The sequence below is a fragment of the Muscardinus avellanarius genome (genome assembly GCF_963383645.1).
Source record: "Muscardinus avellanarius genome assembly, chromosome: 8".
NCBI classification, from domain to species: domain Eukaryota; kingdom Metazoa; phylum Chordata; class Mammalia; order Rodentia; family Gliridae; genus Muscardinus; species Muscardinus avellanarius.
This window is the reverse complement of record NC_137794.1, coordinates 36957701-36970313: the sequence shown is the minus strand read 5'-3', so window position 1 is coordinate 36970313 and position 12613 is coordinate 36957701. Positions and strand designations below refer to the sequence as shown.

At 37.6% G+C, this 12613-nt stretch overlaps 1 pseudogene across 1 annotated transcript in view; it reads left to right on the top strand.

Annotated features, from left to right (window-relative positions):
• The window catches only part of LOC308266029 (rRNA-processing protein FCF1 homolog), a 28152-nt pseudogene extending 16411 nt beyond the window's left edge, over positions 1-11741 (top strand). The window contains exon 3 of the transcript in view: positions 11170-11741. The product of the transcript in view is annotated as an rRNA-processing protein FCF1 homolog (transcript). The remainder of the gene's footprint in view (positions 1-11169) is intronic.
• The last annotated feature ends 872 nt before the right edge of the window (positions 11742-12613 follow it).

Here is a 12613-nt window from a genome sequence, read left to right as displayed (position 1 = left end):
AAAAAGACACAGGGAAGTATGCACACTTTTTTAATTTGCTAGTGCTCACTTTGTGGCCCAGGATATGATCTATTTTGGAGAAGGTTCCATGAGCAGCTGAGAAAAATGTGAACTCTGCTGTAGTTGGGTGGAATATTCTTTATGTGTTTCACAGGTCCATTTGGTTGATGGTGTTCTTTAGGTCTGAGGCATCTTTACTGACCTTTTATCTAGAAGATCTGTCAGCAATGTGAGAGGGGTGTTGAATTCTCCCAGTATTATTTTATTGGGACTTATGTGTGACTTAATGTCACAAAGAGTTTGGATGGAACTGAAGTATATTATGCTAAGTGAGATTAGCCAGTCACAAAAAATAAGAAATTGGATGTTCTCCTTAATATGTGGAAGCTAGAGAGAAAATAAAGTCATAGGAGGAACTCTAGCTGAAGGAGAAACTATCGATGAGCAAATAAGGAGACCAAACTGAGGGGGATGGGAGGGGGGAGAGGGAACTTCTCTAATGTACATTCACAAGTATATAAAAGTCAATCACTAAGCCAAACATGAGAAGGAGGAAGTGGGGAGGAAATGGGGTGGGAACTGGGTAAGGGCTAACTGGGCGATGTGTGCATGTATGCCTCTACCATCTTGTACTTCATTAAGATGTATGACTATAATGCACCAATAAAAAATTTAAAAAAAGAGTTAAATGAGTTTGGAGTCAACTGCTTAGGGCATTCAAAGCCTGGAGTTATGACAAAAGTTTCAAGTCACAGAGGGAGAGGGTTGGGCTGTTAGGCCCCTGAGCCAGCTCTGCCTCTCGTGCCTTCTGCGTGGCAAGCTTTGGTTAGTGTTCTCAACTTCGAGTTGCCTCCTATTGACCTCAAAAGCATTTCAAAACTTATATTTTTGTGTTTTTTTTTTTTGTGTGTGTGTGTGATATTTGGGATTACGCCCAGGGGCATCTATCTTTGCACTAGACCCCTAGCCCCTTTTATTTTATTTTGAAACAGGGTCTTGATAAGTTGCTTAGAGTCTTGATAAAATTTGGAAGCTGGCCTATGATCTTTTCATCTCAGCCTCCCAAATAATGTGATTATAGGTGTGAGCCACTTTAACCCATGAACACATACATGATCTGAAGCAATTACTTACTTGTAATACCATCAGCAAGAAGCTCTGCCCCATGCCTGCAATTTGGTATTCTTTTTAGACAGTTAAAAAATTTAAGCTGCTAAAAAGCTTTAGTTCTGACTCCTTCCTTCCTTCCTTCCTTCCTTCCTTCCTTCCTTCCTTCCTTTCTTCCTTCCTTCCTGTACTGGGGATTAAATGGGTGGCGGGGTTTCTAACTCTGAGTTATGCCTCCTACTCTATTTATTTTTTTTAACTATTATTATTATTATTTGGTATTGGGATGGAATCCAGGGTCTTTCTACCTCCAGAATACACTCCCATACCTATTTTTAATATTTTATTTGGAAACAGAATCTCACTAAGTTGCTGAGAGCCTCACTAAATAGCTGAGGCTGGCTTTGAACCTGCACAACCCTCCTGTCTCAGCCTCCCAAGTACTGGGATTACCAGCGTGCGCCACCACTTCCAGCTCTACTTTATTTTCTAAACAGGGTCTCACTAATTTCTGAGGGCCTTGATAAGTTGCTGAGGCTGGCTTTGAACCTGGGATCCTCCTGTCTTCGCCTTGGTTCTGGAATTTAATAATAAAGGCTGGAAGCTTCTGCTTTCCTGAAAACCAAACACAATTCCCAATAGTTTTTGCCTAAATAGAAATAATATAACAATATAGTGCTTTTTAAAAACATTGTTGGTGCATTATAATGATACATTATAGCCATAGTGAAACAGTTATTTCTGCATATAGTACAATTTGGCTCTTTTCCGTAGCTCCCTTCTCCCACCACTCCTCTTTCTCTCAATTCCCTCCCACCACTCTACTGTCCTCGCTCCTGTTTCCACGAGGTCCTTTTTCTTTCCTTTTTTCTCTCTCTATCTTTCTAATATGAGAGAAAACATGTGACTTTTGAATATGATACTGTAGAATATAATATCATATTTGATTCTTAGCATGGCCCTCTTGAGGCTGGCTGGGCAAATATTAGTGCTCCTGGGAAGAAAATGAAGTCTGGAGTGGTGGTTGTGTAGTTACTGTGATGAGCAGTGGAATTAGGATCTATGATTCTTGATTTTAATTGCATTAGACTCTTCTACCAATGGTTTGTTAGTTATGTATTACATTTGGCTCCGTCAACCTAAATTGTACATATGCTTTCCTTCCTTCATCATAAAACTGAGTTTATACTTATTTCCTTGATTTTTAGAAGTACATAAAATATAAATATTATATAATAAACTTAAATGTGGTAATTATGCATAGATTTACCTCACTACTACAACTCTTTCCCAATTGAATAAGGTTGAAAGGGAGCCCCTAAAAAGAATTTCTTGAAATAAATAGCTCCTTTTTAGAAAGTAGAAAGAATAGGTTTTTCTGAGAACCTGTCATAGAAATAAAGACATCAGGAAGAATTTTCAGAATAAGGATTGCTACAATCATGAACGATTTGAAAGTGTAAACCAATTTCTGAAATCCTTTTCACCTAAGGTGTTAAAAAAGACATAAGATACAAGTGCAAGAATCATTTTGCAAAGGTCTTGTCTGTTTGATATTTTATTCAGCTTTGAGAGAAAATAGTTGCTTTATCTCATGGCTGGTTTCACAAATAATAGACTAAGAGGTTTTCCAAAATCACGTGATTTAAAGGTCATTCCCCCAATTAAGAACATACGCAAACATGCACAGACACATATGCACTTAATTTCTGGCTTTGGCAATTACTTATCTGTCTCCATAAATGCACCCATCAATCTCTTTTATCATCACCTATATTTTGCACTTAGACTTTAATAGTCTATAGCTAGATGAAATTTTAGGGTTATATGTAAATGTAAATATTCAAGATATTAATGGAGGTAGCTCTCATATTTATATGAGAATTGCAATAATCATAAAGCACTTAAATGATGTTAAAGAAGCCATGTTTAAAGAGGAGATGTACAGAGATTTTCATAGCATTTAGGAGAGCTGTGATAGGGCTATGTGTATATATTTGTGCATCTGGGAAATTAGAAAATAGCATGAAATCCCTGTAGGAGAAAGAGGTCATGAAGTTGTGGAAATGTCCAACAATGGGAAGGCCAAATGGAAAGTTTAATTTCATTTTTTTCTTAAGACTAGCTCTTTCTCTAGTGTCTTCTGTAATTATAATCCAATACAGAGCCTTTGCTTATAAGTGTTAAGATTTTTGGCCATCCTGGAGAACCAATGCTCTCTGGTGTACTGCTGCAATCAGTGACTAAATATTTAGTTAACTTGGATTCCTTAGACATATGTATATATCATCTTTTGTATTTGGGATTAATACCATATACACAAGTTCTATCTAGCTTGAGAACATAGCCACCAGCACAGTAAGCAGATGAGGTTTGACATAAGAACATACAGAGAGGAAAGGCCATGAAAGTTGAGGAAAGTTGTCACATTGGAGAAGAGGTGATTTGGGGAGAAAGAAATCAAGTTTTTTCCTTCCTTTCCCAGAAGATTATATTTGTTTTAAAGTGATCCATAGATTTTATTTATTTATTTATTTATTTGCGGGTCTGGGGATGGAACCCAGGGGCATTCGACCTCTGAGCTACACCCCCTGCCCTATTTTTTTATTCTTTATTTTGAAACCGGGTCTCACTGAGTTGCAGAGGGCCTCACTAAGTAGCTGAGGCTGTCCACGAACCGCGATCCTCTGGTCTCAGCCTCCCGAATGCTGGGATTACAAGCGCGTGCCACCACACCTGGCTGTGATCCATAGATTTTAGAGCATGTCCACTGACCTCCATAAATGAAACCTCGATGGGGCTTTTGTGAGAAATAGATATTTCTATTTAATATTTTTGTCTCCTTCAAGCTGAAGCCTAAAAGTACTTCTTGCTCGAATACTGCTCAGTGTCACCTTAATATTACCTAAGTCCCATTTTAGCTCACTGTTCTTCCAAGTTATGCATCCATTAGTCAATCAAAGTGCACTTGCTTTTCAGTTCATAGAGAGGCACAGGGAACTAGAAGTCTTTCAACCCGAAAAATAGTTTTCCTGAGGTGTGAACTTTACCCAAAGAGGAAGCAGGGATAGAAATGTGACCTGAGGAATCTGTTTTTGCCAAGGAGAGATTTTCTGAGGCCTCATAAAAAGCATTCCTTATATTATGTATTGCTTTACAGTTTCACAAAAGAATGGTCACACTTCTGATTAGCATCAAATCTTTCACCTGAGAGAATTATGTCCTCTCTTTACAGCTAAGGAAACTGAAGGTCAAAGAGGACATGTACCATGTGCTACTTAGCTGAAAAAGGCTGTGGTTCCTCTACACACTTGACTGGACCACCCACCATGCTAGTCTCAGAGTGTTATTGTAAGATGTCACTGCCCAGGTCCACAAGCTACATGTGATATGTGAGTGGTACACATACTAGGAAGTCAGTGACAAAAAACAAAACAAAACAAAACAAAAAACAAAAAACAAAAAACAGCTGAGTGCTACTTAAGAACTGGGCCAAAGAAAAATATTGTGGGGGGCGGGGCAGGGTTCTGTAAGCAAAGTGTGTTTCTATCATGTCTATCTGGCCCATATCAGGCACTAGCTATACTTAGAAACAGCTCTAGATCCACCTCAGCTAGGTTCAACCTAGAGTCAGGAATGTGAGGGCTGAGACACCACAGCTGCAGAGATGAAAGTACCCTGGAGAGCCAGAAAGAAGGGACGAGCACATGAGTGTGAGAAAATGGTCCAGGGTGATCAATCAGTCCATTCCTCTCTCTTTGGGTTAGTCTCACATCAGTCAGTAAAAGGTGAACATTTTGGTTTGAGCAATTTGTTTTCTTGTCAAATTATCTGAAGTTTCACATTGTTTAAAAAGTGCTTAAGTTTTAGGATGGTGCCTGATGCTGACTTTAATGGAACTGGCAGGCATTCTGTAGAATTATTTTGCATAATTTTAGGGAATTTTTAGATTATAAAAATTATTGGTGTTTTAATTATCAATGATTTTGTCCTCTAAAATTCATAGACTAAATCATAAATTTTATTACTGATCAGATAGGTAATGCTTGGTTAATTAATAGGATTTTTTATTACAAAAGTATGTCCCATAATATGCTCCTACATACTAATGTTATATTTAATGAAATAAGGCAGGCACTGACAAATACCTCATGACTTTACTTTTATGTGAAGATCGAATTTAGCTGAACTCATAGAAACAAAGTAGAATGGTGGTTGCCAGAGCCTGAGGGTAGGGTGGAATTGGGGAGATGTTGACCAAAGGATACAAAATTTAACTTATATAAGAGGAATCTACTATGCTAAGAATAGATTTTAAGTGTTTCCACTAATAAAATGTAAAACATGAAGCAATGCATATGTTAATTAACTTGATGTTCCACAAGGATATATCTCAAACATTATGCTATAGCCAATAACTATGTGCAATTTTCAAAATAAAGAAAAATATTTCATTTTCATTGGAAATCCACAAAAGGGTGCATTTCATACTAAGTACATGTTTGAATGGTTACCCTTCCTACTAAGCAAAGTCAGAAATTAAAGATTTGTACTTGACTGAGTCATGAGAAGCCACTCCTCCCTCTCACGGATAAAGAACAATTAAATGGAATGACTTAAGATCTTTTATTAAAAGCTATCTCATGTTCTTCAAAAAAAAAATGAGACTTGTTTTAATTTTGGGAGGTTGTTTGAATTTGAACTCAATTGAGATGAAATATTTGATTACTAATCAGAGGCCAAACAACTACTTTATTGGTAGTGAACCATAAATGCATTCAGTTCGCTCAAAAGCAGAAGCCAACTCAAGAAGTCAGAGGCCACACCTGCATGTGGTGGTGTTGCTTCTAATCGCAGTTATTTGGGAGGCTGAGGCAGGAGGAAGACCTGCCCAAGAGTTTCAGACTAGCTTGGAAAAAATAGAGATAATGTTAAAACCAAACAAACAAACAAACAACATCAATGACAAAAAACAAGACAAAGACAGAAAAAAAAAAGAAAAAGTCAGAGGCTGTTTTGTTTTTGTTTATGTTTTTTGAGGTTGTTAATAAAGAGTTAGGCCTCTCAGTACAGACTAGTCAACAGAGGGAAAAAATGAACATCAAAATAAGAAGTTTAGATATTGGGATAAAATGAAGAAAAGTTGTTAGGGAATTACTGTTTTAGTAGGGTAACAGAGAGTAAACAATGACTAATCAATTTGTCCAGAGGTGGTAGCAGGTGCCATGGAGAAGGGTGAGATAGAATGTGGGCTGGTGGGATTTGTTTATGGGAAAGAGTCCAGGAGGCATCGAAAGTGTCATTTGAAAAGGATCTGTAGGAATTGTGACATCCTTGTGTGGGCCTCAGAGAAGACTGGGTCATACTGTGGGCTCCCTACAGCAGAGGTGAGCTTAAAGTGATTGAGAAACATCACAGAGGCTGCAGCAGGGAAAGCAGAAATGGTATTTAAAAGGTAATGGACTTTTGGAACATCCTGTAATGGTTGGGAAGGTATTGGAAAGTTTTAAGTACGGGTGTGACAAGACCAGGTTTAGGTTCTAACACGATCACTATGGTAATGGTGCTGAAAGCTGATTTTGAGGGGATAGGGATGGGAGTAGAAAAGAGAATTTAAAAAATGACAGCAATGAAACTAGAGCATTGGCATTAGAGTGATTGATAAATCTTTAGATTATTTTGGAGAAAGCACTGACAGCTGATAGATTATACATGGTTGTGAGAGGCAGCAAGGACTCAGATGTGTCTTCGGGTGAAACTGAGGTGGTCTGGTGGACCTGAGGGAAAGCTTAGGTTAGTCTCCTTTGCTCCTCCCAGTTCTTATGCTCCTAGCTCACCACCCCTTCCTAAAACCTCCAAGCCCCTTCTTTTTAACTCCCCAGAATTCCTGAGGGGATACTTTATTCAAAAATAATTGAAGCCAGGCCTGGTGAGGCACACTTATAACCCCAGCATTTGGGAGGCTGAGACAGGAGGATCGCCATTTAAGGACAGCCTCAGCTACTTAGTGAGGTCTTTTGCAACTCATTGAGACCCTTTTTCAAAATAAAGAATAAAAAGAATAGGGCTGGGGGTGTCACTCAGAGGTAAAATGCCCCTGGGTTCCATCGCCATCTCTGGTAAGAGTAGTCAGAAACTGTTTTGCTAGGCTCCTGCTGAAATTTTGATACTGTTCACATGGAAATTTCGCAGTCAAGAAAATTAAGGCGGGGGGGGGGATTCTGGGAAGATGGCGACTGAGAAAAGCAGCGTTTACGAGCCCCACTAACAAACGATCTCTATGGCCACAAAATCAGCTCTTTTCATAGCCAGAAAACACCATCAGCAGAGAAATAAAAACTGTAAATACAAGAGACAGAAAAAAAGAAGACTAGAAGAACAACCAGAGAACAGAAAAGAAACAAGCCTGCACTGCAGTGGCAGAGCAGTGCCGGCACCATCTTGCCTCACAGCACCAGGCTCCAGAGAAGAAAGGGACTCAGAACGGAGCTCAAAACCAGAAAAGAAACATGCCAGCCTCACAGCCCAGGGAACGGCAGCAGCACCATATAGCCAGCAGTGCAGAAATACAGAGGGTTATCAGAAACTACTTTGAAAAACTATACTCCAACAAAATGGAAAATCTGGAGGAAACTGACAACTTCCTAGATAAATACAACCTTCCTAAACTGAGTCAAGAAGACACAGAACACTTAAACCAAGCCATAACAATCAAAGAGATTGAAACAGCAATAAAGAGCTTACCATCAAAGAAAAGCCCAGGACAAGATGGCTTTCCAAGTGAATTATATAAAACCTTTATATAAGAGCTAACCCCAATACTCCTCAAACTATTTCATGAAATAGAAAAAACTGGGACTTTCCCAAATACATTCTGTGAAGCCAACATCACACTAATACCCAAACCGAGTAAAGACAGTTCAAGGAAGAAAAACTATAGGCCTATATCTCTGATGAACTTGGATGCAAAACTATTAAAAAAAAAAATACTAGCAACATGCATTCAAAACCACATCAAGAAAATCATACACCATGACCAGGTAGGGTTCATCCCAGGGATGCAAGGCTGGTTCAACATACGAAAATCAATCCATGTAATTCATCATATAAACAGAATCAAAGACAAAAATCACATGATAATTTCAATAGACACTGAAAAAGCATTTGATAAAATTCAACATCCATTTATGATAAAAACACTGCAGAGAATTGGAATAGAAAGAACATATCTCAACATCATAAAGGCAGTGTACAATAAGCACACTGCCAACATCATATTAAATGGGGGAAAACTTCTAGAATTCCCCCTAAAAACAGGAATGAGACAAGGATGTCCATTATCACCACTTCTCTTCAATATAGTACTAGAGGCTCTAGCCAGATCAATAAGGCAAGAAAAAGAAATCAAAGGAATAAAAATAGGAAAAGAAGAACTCAAACTTTCACTATTTGCACATGACATGATACTATATTTAGAAAACCCAACAAACTCAACTAAAAAGCTTATAAAACTGATCAACAAATTCAGCAAAGTGTTTGGATACAAAATCAATCTTAAAAAATCAGAAGCTTTCCTGTACACCAACCATGAATCCACTGAAAGAGAAATTCAGAAAACACTTTCACTCAGGATCTATCTCCCACAAAAAAATAAAATACTTAGGAATAAAGTTAACCAAGGAGGTAAAAGATCTCTACAAAGAAAATTATAAAACACTGAAAAAAGAAATTGAAGAATATCTTAGAAGATGGAAGGATCTTCCATGTTCATGGATTGGCAGAATAAATATCATTAAAATGGTCATCCTCCCAAAAGTGATATACAGATTAAATGCATTGCCCATAAAACTATCAAGATCATTCCTCACAGATATAGAAAAATTGGTCCTTAAATTTATTTGGAATAACAAAAAGCCCAGAATAGCCAAAGTAGTTCTCAGCAACAAAAACCATGCAGGAGAAATCACAATACCTGACTTTAAATTATACTACAATGCCATTGTAATAAAAACAGCATGGTACTGGGAAAAAAAAAAGATACATAGACCAATGGAGCAGAATAGAAGACCCAGAAATAAGTCCACACACTTTCAGCCAATTGATTTTTGACAAGCCTGTTCAACAAGTGGTGTTGGCAAAACTGGTTAATCATATGCAGAAAATCGGAAATTAATCCCACTTTCTCATCCTGCACTAGAGTCAATTCAAGATAGATCAAAGACTTGGAAATCCAACTAGAGACCTTGAAGCTCCTTGAAGTGGGCATAGGTCCAACACTGCAACACATAAGCACAGATAAACACTTTCTCAACAAGATCCCAAAGGCACAGAAAATTAAAAGGTGAATCAATACGTGGAATTTCATGAAAACGAAGAGCTTCTGTTCAGCAAAGGAACCTGTCAAGAACCTCAACCAAGAGCCAACAGAATGGGAGAAGATTTTTTCCATCTACACCACTGATAGAGGACTAATATCTAGAATATACAGAGAACTCAAGAAACTCAACACTAAGAAAACAAACCATTCAATAACAAAATGGGCAAATGAACTAAATAGATACTTCATGAAAGAAGAAATCCAAATGGCCAATAAATGCATGAAAAAATGCTCAACATCATTGGCAATCAGAGAGATACAAATCAAAACTATCCTGAGATTTCACCTAACTCCGACTAGAATGGCAATCATTCAAAACACAAACAACAACAAATGATGGTGAGGATGTGGAGAAGTGAGAACTCTAAAACATTGTTGATGGGATTGCAAATTAGTGCAACCACTTTGGAAAACAGTATGGAATATCCTCAGAAGAATGGGAACAAATCTACCATTTGATCCAGCAATACCACTTCTGGGTATCTACCAAAAGAACAGAAACCAAACTACCAAACAAATGCATGTGTATCTATGTTCATAGCTGCACAATTCACCATAGCCAAACTGTGGAACCAGCCAAGATGTCCATCGACAGGTGAATAAATTCCAAACTGTGGGATACGTACGCAATGGAATTTTACCCAGCCATTAAAAAAATTCAATTACATCATTTTTAGAGAAATGGATGGAACTGGAGGACATTATGCTAAGTGAGATTAGTCAGTCACAAAAAATAAGAAATCGGAGCTTTCTTATTCTTATATGTGAAAATTTCTTATTTCATATTTCTTATATGTGAAAGCTAAGGAGAAATGGGTCATAGGAGGAAATCTAGATGAAAAATGAAATCCTATAGAGAAGTAAACAAGACAACCTAAAGGAGGAGATGGGAGAGGGGAAAAAGGAAATTCTCTAAAACACACAATGTACTTAAACATATTGAAGTCAGCCACTAAGCCAAGCAAGGGAAGGAGGGATGGTGAGGGAATGGGGTGGGAATTGGGTAGGGGTTAAACTGGTGATGTGTCCATGTATATACACACAAGTTATTTACCCCAATATGATGTATGAATATAATGCACCAATAAAAAATAAAAAAAATTATTAAAAAATAAAAAAAATTAAAATTAAAAAAAAGAAAATTTAGGGGTTAAAAAGTTAGTCTACATTCGCATGGTTGTCTCTATAGAGCAAGTCACATCTTTCACAAAGTCAGTAACACTGATGGTGACATTGTGTTTGTCTCACTTTTAAATGATTTTGCTAAAGTTATACATTTGAGAAAAAATACTTATTAATTGAAAAAATTAGTTAAAATGATCTAGTAGAGCCTCAGGTAGACAACACCATTGCTACCTATAGGCTAAACAAGTTCATGATTCATAGTTATACTTGTTTGGAATGTAAGTGAGTATGGTCATTGTGGAAAGCAGTAGAGCGGTTCCTTAAAAATTAAAAATACAAGCCCGGCATGGTGGTGCACACTTGTAATCCCAGCATTTGGGAGGCTGACATTCCATGGTTCGCTGAAAGCCTCAGCTACTTAGTGAGACCCTTTGCAATTCAGTGAGATCCTGTTTCAAAATAAAGAATAAAAAATAGGGCTGGGGGTGTAGGTCGGAGGTAGAATGCCCCTGCTTTCCATCCCCAGTACTCAAAAAAAATTTTTTTTTTAAAATTACAAGTGAATAAGAGAAAGCAAAAGAAAACAAGGAAGTATGCAACCATGAAGTGAATGCTTCATCTCAGAGCTGAGAGACTTAAAGAAAGAAAAAGAAAAATCCCAGTGTACTTAAGGAAAGAGAAGTCCCCCAACACCCTTCTTACTTATTCTTCCAATATAACACTCAGTTTTGCCCACCTTACCTCATTCTGGTTGATACCAACTTTATCAACTTTTCCATTAAAGCCAAATTGAACTTAGTGCAGTCAATGATGGATTATCGATATGCCAAGTGTATCCATTGTATAACTGACTGTGTAACGGCTGAAATTGAAAAACTGGGGCAGAATTGAATGGCTTTAAGAATTGCCAAGGACTCACAGTTTGAAGGATTACCATCACCCACAACAGAACCTATACATATGATTGCTTATACAAAAAGTAACTCAGCACAAGTGTTACATGGTGGCCACAGTTGACCTTGACCTTAAACAAAGAACCTGGAAGATCCATGGAGTGCCTGTCATGTATATTTCTAACCACAGGTACAACATTGAGTAGATGCCAGATGATTATGGAGCCCCTTGGTTCTAATTCTTACAAGACAAAGTTCTTCTGCCTTCCTCCAACCAACTTTCTTTGTTCCAGTTCACTAAACATGGTATATAGCATGGATTCTTCTTCTTCTCACCCATTTGTTCTGTCATGAGTTCATTTTTATTAGATATACTCACTTTTTGATGCTTTTTGAAAATATTTTGTCTTATTTAAAAATTTGTTAAGCTGGATGTGGTGGTGCATGTTTATAAGCTTGTAGTTCCAGTACTTGGGAGCTCAAGACAGGAGGATCACAGGTTTCAGGACAGCCTAATCCAGGATAGCCCAAGGAAATAGTGAGACTCTTATTAACCTAATGAGACCTTGTTTCAAAATAAAAATAAAATAAGGCTGGGATTGTAGATTGGAGGGCGAATGTCTTTGGGTTCAATTTCCAATGCCATACACACACACACACACACACACACACACACACACACACATTGTTGCATTTTATATAAATCAGATGATCTGATGATTAGTCACATATTTGATTTACCCAACAAATATTTATTAGGTTTATATTAGGTACTTAATAAGATATGGTACGTCTCCCAAGACACTAGTATTAGAGAAGAACATGTAAAATGAACAAAAACAGTAAAACAGCAGTGCTACAGTAAAACAGTATCATGGCTAAGTTGTGGACATAAAGGAAAACTAATTTATTTCTCCTTGGAGTGGGAAGGGAGGAAAGGCTAGAAATAGTGATATTTGAGATGCCTGAGTTAGTCATAAAGATGAATAGGTGCATACCTGTAATCTCAGTGCATACCTGTAATCCCAGTATTTGGAGGCTGAGACAGGAGGCTCACAGGTTCCAGACCAACCTCAGCAATTTAGCAAGATCCTGTTTCAAAATAAAAATA